The sequence below is a fragment of the Etheostoma spectabile genome, chromosome 9, assembly GCF_008692095.1.
Source record: "Etheostoma spectabile isolate EspeVRDwgs_2016 chromosome 9, UIUC_Espe_1.0, whole genome shotgun sequence".
Lineage (NCBI taxonomy): Eukaryota > Metazoa > Chordata > Actinopteri > Perciformes > Percidae > Etheostoma > Etheostoma spectabile.
In genome coordinates, this window is record NC_045741.1 from 23,205,142 (window position 1) to 23,217,179 (window position 12,038).

The window sequence follows — 12,038 nt, forward strand, 5'->3', positions numbered from 1 at the left end:
GGTAACAATGGTTCTTGTTTCTATGCTGTGTCTGATGTAAATGTGTGAGATTCAAGAAACTGAAGATATCAGCGGGGCAGAGAGGGAGAGGAGGCACGGGTAAGCAGGTATTAATAATAATTTCCCAAAGGGCCGTGACACACCAACCCAATAATCGGCCGTTGGTCAGTCTGGCGAGGTCGGCGACTCGAGTCTGTTCGGTGTGTTCCGTGCCGTCGTCCATTGGAGCGGTAGTCAGATTCAAATGAGCAGTCTGATCGGTGGAGTGCAAACCCGGACACGAGGAGTGGGATGAGCGTGACTAGAGTCTCTCAGAATCTGAGGAAAATCTTTTAAACTGACCTTTGTGGATCTGAAATGAAGATCGATTCAGCAGCTGGACAGCCTACTTCACCTTAAAATGTTTTCAAAAACACGTTTCAGTGAGTAAAATACAGTGAAATATTAGATTGTATTCTGCCACACATTTCCTGTGGGAGGACCCCCTGTCATAATGCCCCCGCCCCATGTTGAAACCAAAGTTACGCCCTTGCATGCTTCAAATGTGTCTTTTTTTTTTAGCACAGCCATTAGATTAAGACATAGCTGTGCTTCATCTGCCAAAGCACAAATCTATTGTGAACTGTCCAAGGTGGATGAGCGTGTGTGTGTGTGTGTTAGGGCCATTTATTCTCCTGTTACGTACAGTATGAGTGTGCATCCTGGAGCACACCTCCTCCTCTCACAATAGGACATATTTCTAAGATAGAGTTACAGGCCTCCTTATTCTTTACCCTACTTTGTAACAATTAGCTATGACACGTTTGTCATTGCAATGATAGATGGCTTTATAACAGGTTTGTGGCTGATCTGTTAACTGTTTAAAGTTATAATTCTTAAAGGTCCCATTAAGGCAAAGTGGAGGCTGGGGGTGTGGCTTTGACCAACTGCCACTTTGCTCGTTTGAAAGCCATGATGACTCTCTCTCATGGGGGGGGCAAATTCTCTGGGGGGGCAAAGCAGAGAACGGGGAGGTAACCTTTCCCCTTATGACCTCATAAGGAGCAAAATTCCAGATCGGCACACCTGAACTTTCATTTTCTCAAAGGCAGAGCAGGATACCCAGGGCTAGGTTTACACCTATCGCCCTTTCTTGCCACTGGGGGGCAATAGGCAGGCTGGGGGAACGCAAATTAATGTTAAAAAACCTCATAAAGTGACACTTTCATGCCATGGGACCTTTAAGATTTCACTCCTGTTGATTTAGCAATTCCGGATGGTTAGACCACTCTATAATTTACAGATAGAGCAGGTCTAGACCGCTCTATAATTTACAGATATGAGCACAGGTCTAGACCACTCTATAATTTCAGATAGAGCAGGTCTAGACCTCTCTATATTTAAGATAGAGCAGTCTAGACCACTCTATATTACAGATAGAGCAGTCTAGACCGTCTCTATAATTTACAGTAGAGCAGGTCTAGACTCTCTATATTTACAGATAGAGCAGGTCTAGACCACTCTCTAATTTACAGATAGGCAGGTCTAGACCGCTCTATTTTAACAGATAGAGCAGGTCCAGACCGCTCTATAATTTACAGATAGAGCAGGTCCAGACCGCTCTATAATTTACAGATAGAGCAGGTCCAGACCGCTCTATAATTTACAGATAGAGCAGGTCCAGACCGCTCTATAATTTCCAGATAGAGCAGGTCTAGACCGCTCTATAATTTACATAGAAGAGACTACAACGCTCTATAATTTACAGATAGAGCAGGTGTAGACCGCTCTATAATTTACAGATAGAGCAGGTCCAGACCGCTCTATAATTTACAAGATAGAGCAGGTCCAACCGCCTCTATAATTTACGATATAGCAGTCCAGACCGCTCTATAATTTACATAGAATAGATCTCAACCTCTATATTTACGATAGAGCAGGTCTAGACCGCTCTATATTTACAGATAGCAGTCTAACCGCTCTAATTCAGATAGAGCAGGTCGACCGCTCTATAATTTACAGATAGAGCAGGTCTAGACCGCTCTATAATTACAGATGAGCAGGTCTAGACCAGCTCCTTATTAAGATCTGACAGTATGAGCATGTCTAGCCGCTCTAATAATTTACAAGATTTACAGACTAAAAATAAAGGAATGTACTGTATGTTGATGGATAATCCCAGACTGGAATATATCTTTAAAAAATAACCTTTAATCAATACTATCTCGAAACCACTTCAATATTTTTTTCAAATGCTATAAAATTGAATAAGACACCCCGAAATTAATGAAAGTAGAGATTTGTACTTGCCAAAGAGCGTTGTGTGGAATCAATCATGTTATTTTGATATTATATATATATATATATTATATATACATATGTGTTAAATTTTCAATCCTGTTATTTTGGGTAGTTAAAAAGAACATTGATATAGGAAAACAGGTCAATTTGACCCGAGGACAACAGGAGGGTTAAATGTCTGTTGATAACTTGTGGATGCCAGTGTGTGTAATGTGTTACAGATGATGTAATGCCTACAGACAGAGAGCAGAGTGGGGAGAGCTGATCCTCCTCCACTCGTGTCTGCCTCCTCATGGCTGTGTTTACAGTCAGCATACCACGCCTGGAGCTGCCGCTCTAGAGTTTCACTAAAAAGGCCCGGGACAGACTCCTGTTTCAATCTGCCTCTGCTGTATATATATGTGTGTGTGTGTGTGTGTGTGTGATTGGGAATCTAAACTCTTTGCTCTTTGTTTATGTCTCCCTGTCCTCTGAGTATTTCAGGCACCACTGACACTCCGCTCCCTCACTGGATAATAGGATGAAGTTGGACGCTGACGCTGCTGCTCCTCTTTTATTGGATAATGAGAGGAAGTTAGACGCTGACACGACATGCGATCTTCCCTCGTGTCCTCTTTCATCTGGCTTCAATTTTGGCTTTTAGCCTTTTTTTCTTCTTCTTCTTCTTCTTCTTCTATCAAGTGCCAAACGAGCTTTTGAAGAAAAAGGGATGGCCTGTAGACTAATTTTAGAAAAGCTGAAGCACTCATATCACCATGTGTGTTTATCTGTGTTTATCTCTGCAACATCATGAATCTTTCTACCACACAAACAGAACAAAAAGAGCAGCAACAACCTTCAAATGCGACTGCTTGGCCTTCTATCTTTTCTGGTAAAAAAAACTCCTCACATTTAAATTCTGGAAAATTGCTGAAGTTCCTCCAGTGAAACTGGATTTCAGAATTAACAGATGCATTGCAATTAGATGACCCGCTTGTCTAGTTCATTCAGGAGCTTCTTCTGCTACACCCTGCTACACCCTGCTACACCCTACTATGTCCTGCTACGCCCTGCTACGTCCTGCTACACCCTGCTATGTCCTGCTATATCCTGCTACGCCCTGCTACGTCCTGCTACACCCTGCTATGTCCTGCTATAACCTGCTATGCCCTGCTACGTCCTGCTACACCCTGCTACACCCTGCCACGGCCTGCAGCGCCCTGCTATGCCCTGCTACGTCCTGCTATGTCCTGCTACGTCCTGCTACACCCTGCTATGTCCTGCTATATCCTGCTACGCCCTGCTACGTCCTGCTACACCCTGCTATGTCCTGCTATATCCTGCTATGCCCTGCTACGTCCTGCTACACCCTGCTACACCCTGCCACGGCCTGCAGCGCCCTGCTATGCCCTGCTACGTCCTGCTATGTCCTGCTACGTCCTGCTACACCCTGCTACACCCTGCTATGTCCTGCTACGTCCTGCTATGTCTTGCTATGTCCTGCTACACCCTGCTACACCCTTCTACACCCTGCTATGTCCTGCTACACCCTGCTATGTCCTGCTACACCCTGCTACGCCCTGCAGCGCCCTGCTGTGCCACACTACATACTGTAACACCCTGCTATGACATGAACTACTACTACTACCATTTTTTAGTCACTGTTCTAATATCTTTATTCTTTCCATTTGTGATTATTATTGCCACTATTTATTAGATTGAAGTTATGTATATCATTTTTATTTTCCTTCTCACCTTTCTCTTTGTCTTCTTCTGTGAAATATTTGTAAAAAAGAAAAATTGAAGCAGTTCCATATTGCAACAAACTGTCAAGACTGTTAAGCACAGATGCCTTTAACGAAACATGTTTAAAACAAAAAAAACTTCAAACTGGTTTCATGTAACAAACCCTTCAGGCCTGGTTGATTTTTTTGATGACACACGTATCTGTTGAAGGCCAGGTGGGTACACGATTGGGCAAAACTCGCACGGGATGTCCTTGACCCAGCCTGGTTTCCCGTCATCGTCCTTCTCTCCCTTCATTCCTTCCCTCCCTCCATTCCTTCCCTCCCTTCATTCCTTCCCTTGAACTGTAACCTTTTGCCTCTCCTCCCACTTTATCTTGAAGCCTTCAGTGTCACCCAGCGTGCAAACTGCAGATTCGGACCATAGTGTATCGTCATTATTAGAAAAGATGGCAAGAGTGTATCAAATCTTTATCAGGTCAGAGTTCACACATTGTTTCTCCTCCCTCCCCCCTTCATCCAGGAAGGGACAACGGGGTTGGGGGTGGGGGGGGTGGGGTGAGAAGTGATGGAGACAAATGTTTACAATGTGGATGTTTGCCTGGAGTAGGCTCTTAGCTCTGTCGGGTTAATGATGAACTCAGTGTGTTGGAGCGCTAAAAGGCAGACGTCACCCTCTCTCCTGCAGCTGTGTGACAGAAAGCCTCTCAGACAACGCTGAATGCCTGTTAGGCGAGCGATGCATACAGCACCTTCCAGACTCCACTCAGTGTCATGTGAACGCTTATCAGTCCAACAACATCTTACTTTCCGTCCTCCCTGCATTAATGGATCACCTGAGCTGTTGGGGAAAGTGTAAGATCAGTTAGGTGAGGCCACAGTCAGGGACAGAGTTAACCCCCAAAGCAAACAGACTGAGGGCCAGAGCATAATCCCTCTCAGTCTGACCTGTAAAAAACATCTCAAAGCCACAAAATATTACGAATGTTTCTGTGAACTCGCAAGAATGGTTACTTATTTTTCAAAACACTAACCTGAAGCTGGAAATGCAACTGCTGACATTTTGACTCACTCTGAGTTGGAATTAACCTGAATTAACAGGAGGATTCTTTTTAAGAGTAGCCTGAAAATCTTTAGTTGGACAATTAAGCCCTTAATTTTAAAATCCTACATCAGAATATTACGTCAAATGACACACTGGATATGTGTTGTCTCACCCTCATTTGGACGGAATCTGGTTTAACAGGAGGATTCTAGTTTAGAGTAGCCTGAAAAACAGTAAAAATATGGCTATAATTAACAACCTAAAAAAGCCTTTAATTTTAAAATCCTTCATCAGAATGGTGCGACATTACCCAAGTGACACACTGGATATGTGTTATCTAGTGCTGATGTTACATGCAGTGAAACAGGTGACTTGATATCCAAAAAACAAACAGGTCAGACCCAAAGCCGCCACATTCCACACACATAATAAGCCGTTAATCATTGTTGTATAGTTCACTGGGTTAAATCCCCACAAAATCACCAAGATAAAGGGTTGGTTCACCCACAGTACATAAGACAATTTTCTAACTTCCCACATTTAAAACATGATGGAAACACTGTATAATAAGACAAGAAAACCTGTTTGTAGTAATGCTTAACTAAGGCATGATGACTCATTGCACAAATGAATGCAGGATGATTTCCTCTTTTTTCCCCATTTACAAATGATGACGTCACTGTGGCTTTGATGACCGGGATTAATCATTGAGTAATCAATAGTCACAAAGGAAAAGGAGATTAGATCAACCTCTGAATCTCATCTCTCATCTACATTTGAAGCATCAGATGCAAACATCTTATTGTTGCTTCGTAATTCTGTGATTTTTTTTATTTTTATTTAACTTTTATTTATCCAGAAAAGTTGATTGAGAACAACTTCTTATTTGCAACAACGACCTGTCATATTTACACACTACCACACATTTGTACCTGGAAGATGCCTGGTCCAACCCCCCCCACTCCACTAAAGCAGCTGGGGTTAAGAGCCTTGCTCAAGGGCACCTCAATGAGGGAGTGTCAAGTGCTGCTCTTTCACTTTACCCATGCAGATTTGATCCTGTCGGTCTGGGGATTGAACCAGCAACCTCCTGGTCACAAGCTTGCTTCTTTAACCTTTAGGCCTCCGCTGTCTAATGGCTGATATGTATCTGGAGTCCAGCTAATTTAGTGATATATATAACACAAAGCAGGATTACCTAAATCTATGTTGTGTGTTACCAAAAAAATATATACTGTATATAAAAAAGTATTAAGTATATAATTAAAAACAGTCATGTCTTTACAGAATCCTGGTTACTTTGGATAATCCAGAGAGCACACTGTCAAGGGGACTATTTCTTCAGCATGAAGTAGTTCCAGTGAAAACTTGCAGATTAGTTTTTGTGTGAAAGGTTTGAATTTTACTGTAATGCAATACTTTAAATTCTCCAAAGAAAACAAAACTATAGCTTTGTGTAAAATGTGACATGTGTCTACCATCAAAATGCCATTGAGCACGGAAGATAACTCCAGCAGTGCTCGGCTCGGCAGAAACTAACAGATGTGTGCAACTGTGGAAGTGTGAAACAGGCCGTTGCTGGAAAACAGCAGGATCAGTTGACGTTCTCAAAAAGAATAAATAAATAATAAATCTCATAAAATTAAATTTTTCTCATCTCTGCAGAGGAGCTGAAATAGTGCAGAGGGATTAACATTACAGGAGCGGTATTCCCCTCCTCCCTCCATCTGTACTAAACTGTCCCTGGTGTGGATACGTTTTCAAGAATCGGGCATGTAGCTGGGTCAGTGTGTGTGTGTGTGTGTGTGTGTGTGTGTGTGTCTGGGTTATTGTCAGTATACATGTCCCCAGAGTGGATTCATTTTCACAGCTTGGTGGTGTGGCTAATAGCAGATTCAATTTGGCATCTATTTTAATCCCACGGATATGAAAGTCACAGCGGCACTAATCATGAGCAATAACCCCAACACACACACACACAGACACACACACACACACACACACACTTATGTGTAGGTAATAGTAATGTAGTAATTCCGAGAGAAAACATAAAAAATCGTAGGTCAATGTTATAAACTGATGTGTGATCTAACTGATGATGGAAAGATGTAGTTCTGTTTCCAACCTTCTTGAAACAACAGCATTCTGTGCAGTCATTTGAGTCTTAAGTGTCACTTTTCTGAGTTATTAAACATGTATGCAGAAATAACTAGTCCAATCTTCCCCTTGAACACTGCACTCTGTTCTCTGGGGCAATGCTGCAGTGGCCGCTAGATGGCGCTGTTGCACCAACCCTTTGCGCAGCTTCTCTCTCCCAGGGGCCTGCTGTCCCAAAAAAAAAATCTCCTACAACTGATAATGAATGACCAAATCTAACTTTTCACCTGTGCTAAATTGAACTTGCAGGTTTAGATGGATGTCGTTTGTCCTGCAGCCGTCCATGCGTAAACATCTGCAGCTCCATGACATGAAAGACGGTCCTCGTGGGGAGGAAACAGCAGGAAACGGCAGCATCCTCTAAATTTAGATTGCCTGCTCGTCAGACATTCATGGACCCCCCATCAAGCCATAAACGTGGGGCAATTCAGTTACGAGACAGTCAATGGCCGTTATCTTGGATAAATATTTGCTTTAACCCAGGAAAAAGACAACAACTTTAACGTCTCACCGGGAATTTCCCCAGCTGATCAGCGTTAGTGAAGGTGTGTGTGTGTGGGTGTGTGGGTGCTTCTTTGTGTGTGTCACAATTCTACTTGACTTGGCAAAAAGTTGTGTCGCTATTATCAAAAGTTGCATCACAGAGGAAGTGCAGTATGATCGTGTTGTGCACGCCCAGGTATCAGGGCCCATGATAAAACTTGCCTGCACACCACAGCCCCGGGGCGTGCGTGACTACGAGGCGCTACTGCCCAAAGTAATAATTTCCATGGAGTAAACAGCTAGGAAATAAAAAATGTAAGAAGCTGGAAACCCCGCTGCCTTTAGATGTGTGCCCTGGTGACATGACTGTTTTTATCAGCAACACTGTGCTCCTACTGGGATTTAAAGTCAAGTTATCTGACTTTGAGATGATAAACTATGAATTCAGGTGCTGTGTGTGCCAGATTTGTTCTTGTGCAGTGTGTGGTTGGAGTCTAAGGGCCAGCCAGTGAGTCTGTCTGCTCCCAGTATTATATATATGTATATATTTTTTTTTTATCGTGTGGGGCTGGTTCTGTGTCTTGGAGTCTCCTGCAGAGAGCGCAGGGAAGAAGATCGCACCAGTTTTGCTTCCAATCCAGTGGAGAGGTTTCAATAGCAGCAACGCGGCAGGGGAGGGACGCACTGCCAGCACTCAGGATACCCACTCACACACACTCACTCACTCACACACACACACACACATATACACACATATACACTCCTGCCCACTAGAGACCCGTTAAATCCGCAAGAAAACTGCAAACACGCACCAGAGCAGTCGCCTAATCCGATTGATAGGCACCAACAATAGAAGTGCAAACTGAGGGAACTACTGGACACTGCTGAGGACAACTTGGGTTTTGATTTTTCTTTTGAATCGCTTTAGTTGTAAAGCACTTTTTTTTTTAAATTTTGGTGATATCAGAGTGGCTTTGAGAGCAAGAAGCGCCATCCGTCAGACAACTTCGGCGTTTCATATTCGGAAAGGTAAGAAAGATTGGGGTTTTTTTACGCATGTTTCAGCTTCTGGGGGAAATTATTAAATGAGGAAAAAAAAAAAACTTACTCTTCTGTTGTTCAACTTTTTCTATGGTTCTAATGTGCATGAAAGCTCTGTATAAATTCAGAGCCGGACTCCCCGAGTAAAGTGGTGCCTTTGAAACGCCAGCCAGAGAGAGAGAGAGAGAGAGAGAGAGAGAGAAAGAAAGAGAGGGGAAGAGGTTTTGCGGTTTACAACTCCGGGAAGTTAAAAGTTTCAAACACAGTTCAATCAAGCCTGAGCTCGCATGCTGTTTTTTTTTTCTTTTTCTTTTTTAAACAAATTAAATAAATCTTGGCTTGTTTTGGTTCGGGCTGTGTAACAGAGCGCACGACACGGCGCTGACGACTGTCAAACTGATGAACTTTAGAAAAATCCTCTTTCTTTAACGTCTCCCAATGGTTCCCATGCTCCCAGGGGTGACACAGACAGCACCCGACAAGGCCATTTATCATTACGCGCAGTAGTGCTAACAGCCTGCGCGCTTTTCTCTCTCTTAAAGTGTAAAAAACACTGCACAGTGCGATACGGATCCACATTTGTTGTAGACGTTTCATCACATCGCATTTGGTGCTTTTACGCACCTGTAAGACCCACACGGACATGACTGGTGCGCTTAATGTGGAGCATTTGTCATATAATTGAAATTAAAATTGGTTCCCAACGCTTCCAGTGGTTTCTGAAGGCAGATTAATGACAGTTAATCTCATGTTGGGAAATGTTTTTCCTCATCCGGTCCATGTGAGCCGTGTTTGTCCTCTCAGTCGGTGTTTAATGAGAGACATACCCGGAGAGGGGATTTGAATAACTGTATTTAGTAGCAGGGTGAAGCCACACTGCCTCCCTTCTACTTTCTCAGGAGAATGAATCATGAACAAAAAAAAGTCTTAAAATGGGAAGGTCTGCGTCGCATACCGTAACTAAACCGTGATTTGCATATGAAAACTCTCCGGCTGAAAGAATTCCGCCAGTGTTGCTGGAGCCGTTTGCGTCCAGAGAAGTGACAGGCTGAGGTGTGTAGATACAGTCTCTGACTGCCACACATCCAAACAGCCACTGGTGGAAGATTAAGGTCTCAAGTTTTTCCTATTTCCTTGTTAAATTATTCATCATATCCACACTCCCCTACTACCAGTCCCCGAGCACATTCATTTCGCAAAGCCCCTCATTATGCTCCCTCAGATGGACACAAGCAAGAGGCAGGGCGGCTCACACATAGCTGCTGAACAGGCTTTCTGTGCTTCCCCAAGCACAACATAACGGATCATGATTGACTCATTTCCCACGACGCAGCTGGGCCCGTGTGTGTGTGTGTGTGTGTGTGTGTGTGGGTGTGGGTGTGGGTGTGGGTGTATGGGCCCTGGATGATGGGCAGTGGGTGGATGACTTTCCCATGGGGCATTTTCTCTTGTAATCTTTAATCACCCTTGCAGCCACAATGCCAGCACATCAGTCAGAGCCGCCACCACCACCCCCCCCCCCACCCCTCAATTCTATCTGAATGCTTTTGGAGGCAGAAAGCGGGCCCTGCGACCTGACCCTCTTCACAGAGACATTCCAGGATGCAGTGCTAAATGCAAGCTCCAGATATGGACTATAAAGAAGCAGGAGGAGAGGGGAGGGAGGTGGCAGAAGGAAAGGAAAGGAAACTGGGCTCTTCTTTTCCATCATGCTTTTATTGTGCCTGCTTTCGTGGTTCTGATGATGTGATGGTTCAGAACATCAAACTGTGAGTGATGTTGTGGATGGCGAGGAGACGGGTCCCGAGTGATGACTTAGACTTATACACAGAGTGGAGCGGAGGAATGTGATGGTTTGATTGCACACACACACACACACACACACACACACACACACCACACACACACACACACACACACACACACACATCTAAATTCTTGGATCGGAGCCTTTACCACAGTCTCTACCAATCCATTAATGAGCTGTTTAGCTGTCCAAAAGCACCAGACCTGCTTTGGTTTGGCCTTCCTATAGCACAGGTCCAGGTCCTGTGTGGTTCCATCCAAGGCTCCTAGCCCCCCCCCCCCCCACAAACACACACACGTAAAATCCTCTCACTGCAATCCCCACATTGGCCCTGAAATGACAGCAGTGATGGAGCTCGCTACCGAGGACTCCACTCCATAAATCTGTCTTCAGATTTCCTTAACGAAAACACAGAGAGGTTTCAGGTCCTGCGAGCCCTGCCAGGCGTCTTGTTGGGTGGAATCCGAAATGTCTCTTTATTTGTGTTGAAATTAAACTGTCTTTTATTCCCTCCCGTTCGGTTAATGAGCTCCATGTGGCAGCAGGCAGTAGGCTTATCCTTCTTGACAAGGAGCTGGAGGAAAGGGGAGAGAGAGAGAGAAAGACACAGAGAGAGAGACCAGTTAAGAGAAGAAGAAATGAGGGGAGAAAGGGGAGGTCAGGGGCAGTTTGGTTCACACATGCACAAGCATGCACACACACACACACACACACACACACACACACACACACACACACACACGCACGCACGCACGCACACACACACAAGACAGGGCTGGGATGCATGCATGTGTTCTGCTCCACCTTCATAAATGAAAATAGTGTGCTGAAAATCAGTGGGAGTTGATCAGGTGGAGGACAGTTGTGGCTGAATTGTTGCATGTTGCAGTTTTTGTCGTTGCTTTAATCATGAGTAGATTGTGAAGGATCTTGCAGTTGATTGATGTCCCTGGAAATATTGGGCCCATCTGGGCGATGTAAAGACCAAGTGTGAACATTTTGTTTTGGCTTTGTACACAATTTGCTTGTAATGACCCTAAATTAGAGCAGGGTCAAAGTGGTTATGAAAGTAATTTTACATGAAGGGATACCATTCCTCAAATCACAAAGGAAAGAAGAGGGAGTGGTCCATTTTCTTGTTTTTTTTTCTGTGTGAGAATTGAAACTGTGGATGTGTCAAAGACGGCCACGGGAAAAAAAGATCCTCACCATTTCCTCTGTTGGTGAAACTATTGCAAACTGTGCATTTGTCCTTTTAATGCTGTAACACACATTCTACAGCTTGGCAATTAGAATGGATGGAAGGATGTTTTCCACCCACAATGCTTAGCAAATTCCACCCAAAGTGAAACAAAAACCATAAATGTATATAAAAAAAAACACATAAAAAGCAACAGCAAAACAAAGTTGACACGATTGCGGCTGACCTTGCCTTAAAATTATCCCTTCCTCAAATTGTGATCATACATTCTTCCTCGTTGTAATTAAACATTAGACTTTA

The 12,038-nt window shown here is 43.9% G+C and overlaps 1 protein-coding gene across 1 annotated transcript in view; it reads left to right on the forward strand.

Moving 5' to 3' along the window:
- Nucleotides 1-8,267: 8,267 nt before the first annotated feature.
- Nucleotides 8,268-12,038, forward strand: part of ndnf (neuron-derived neurotrophic factor) — a 10,759-nt gene continuing 6,988 nt past the window's right edge. The window contains exon 1 of the mRNA XM_032526308.1: nucleotides 8,268-8,718. The gene's annotated coding sequence lies outside the window, so the exon portion shown is untranslated. The remainder of the gene's footprint in view (nucleotides 8,719-12,038) is intronic.